General features: G+C 35.5%; 1 protein-coding gene across 1 annotated transcript in view; it reads right to left on the bottom strand.

Annotated features, from left to right (window-relative positions):
• PEX3 (peroxisomal biogenesis factor 3) overlaps positions 1–2,254 on the bottom strand; it is a 56,500-nt gene that overhangs the window by 11,796 nt on the left and 42,450 nt on the right. The gene's annotated exons all lie outside the window — the stretch shown is intronic.

The following is a 2,254-nucleotide window of genomic DNA, read 5'->3' as shown; positions in this document are numbered from 1 at the left end:
TTTGTTTCCATGTGTGACTCAGAGGTGCGAATTTTTTCACGTTAGAGTAGCAAGGAATTGGTGGTATTATGGACTGAACTGAAAATTTTATGTTGAAACCATATCTCCCAACATGACTATATAGTTATGTATCACTTAACGATGGGGATATTTTCTGGGAAATGCATTGCTAGTCAATTTTTTTTTTTTATGCCAACATCATAGAATATATTTACAAAATCCTAGATGGCATAGCCTACTACACACCTAATGTGTATGGTATAGACTATTGCTCCTAGGCTACAGACATATTCAGCATGTTACTGAATACTGTAGGCAATAGTAACACAGTGGTATTTGTGTATCTAAACATACGGAAACATAGAAAAGGTACAGTAAATATACTGTAAAATAAATGGTGCACCTATACAGGGCACTTACTGTGAATGGAGCTTACAGGACTGGAAGTTGCTCTGGGTGAGTGAGTGAGTGAATGGCGAGTGAATGTGAAGGCCTAGGACATTATTGAACACTACAGACTTTATAAATACTGTATGCTTAGGCTACGCTACATTTATAAAAATGTTTTTCTTTCTTCAATTACAAATTAACATAAGCTTACTGTAACTTTACAAAGTTTTAAATTTTTAAAACCTTTTTGGCTCTTTTGTAATAACTTAGCTTAAAACATAAACTCATTGTGCAAATGTACAAAAATATTTTCTTTCTTTATATTCTTATTCTATAAGCTTTTTTTCTATTTTTAAAATTTTTAACGTTTTACTTTTACAGAAACACACACATTAGCCTAGGCCTACATGGGGTCAGGATCATCAATGTCACTGTCTTCCATCTCCACATCTCGTCCTGCTTAGAAGGTTTTCAGGGGCAATCATACCATGGAGCTGTCATCTCCTATAACAATGCCTTCTTCTGAAAAACTTCCTGAAGGACCTGCCTTATGCTGTTTCACATTTTTTTTTTTAAGTAGAAATACACTCTAAAATAATGACAAAACATATAGCATAGCAATACATAAACCAGTAACCTAGCTGTTTATTATCAAGTATTATATACCTTACAGCATTTTATATGCTAGATTTTTATACGACTGGCAGCACAGGTTTGTTTACACCAGCATCACCATAAACAGTGTGATTAACGTGTTGTGCTACCTTATGATGGCTATGATGTCACTAGGTGATAGGAATTTTTAGCTCCATTATAATCTTATGGCACCACCAATATATATGCAGTCCATTATTGACTGAAAAGTTATGTGGTACATGGCTATATTTTGAAATAGGGCCTTTAAAGAGTAACTAAGGTTAAGTGAGGTCATAAAGGTAGGGCCCTCAAGCCAATAGGACTGATGTCCTTACAAGAAGGGGAAGACACACCAGGGATACAAGTGCACAGAAGAAAGGCTGTATAAAGACAGTGAGAAGGTGCCATCTGCAAGTCAAGGAGAGAAGTCTTTGAAGAAACCACATCTGCTGATACCTTGGACTTTCAGCCTCCACCATTGTGACAAAATAAATTTCTGTTGTTTAACCTGAGTAGAGGTTGTGTTTTCTATTCCCATTTGCTGCAATGTATGTTTACCAAAGGCTGTTTGAGTTTGTGACTGTAGTGGGTCAACTAGTGTTCCCCATTAATTTATGTCCACCTGGAACCTCAGAATGTATTCTCACTTGGAAATCATGTCTTTGCAGATGTAATAGGTAAGTATTGAGATAAGCTCATATTGGATATGGGTAGGTTCTAAATCCAATGACAGTATCCTTATAAATGACAGAAAAGGACACAGAGACAGAAAAAGGCCATGTGACAACTAGGCAGAGATTGGAGAGGAAGCATGGCCCTGCTGACACCTTGATTTTGGATTTCTAGCCACCAGAAGTGTGAGAATAAATTTCTCGTTTTAAGCCACTTACGGAGTGGTAATTTGTTACAGCAGCTCTAGGAAACTAATAGTTACCAAATAAATTGATTATGCCAGGTGAACTTTTTTTTTTTTTTTTGGTATAACAAGACTTTTCAACTTTATTATGGTAAGAAAGTGATACATATTCAGTAGAAACTGTACTTTGAGTACCATACTACCATTCTGTTTTTCACTTTCAGTACAGTCTACAGTAAATTAGATGAAATAATCAACACTTAAATATAAAATAGGCATTGTATTAGATGATTTTGCCCAACTGTAGATTGATGTAAATCTGAGCATGTTTAACATAGACTAGGCTAAGTGATGATGTTCAGCAGTTTAGGT

Source organism: Macaca mulatta, chromosome 4 (assembly GCF_049350105.2).
Source record: "Macaca mulatta isolate MMU2019108-1 chromosome 4, T2T-MMU8v2.0, whole genome shotgun sequence".
Taxonomy (NCBI): Eukaryota; Metazoa; Chordata; class Mammalia; order Primates; family Cercopithecidae; genus Macaca; species Macaca mulatta.
The sequence above is the reverse complement of the archived record's forward strand: the minus strand, read 5'-3'. Positions and strand labels throughout refer to the sequence as shown.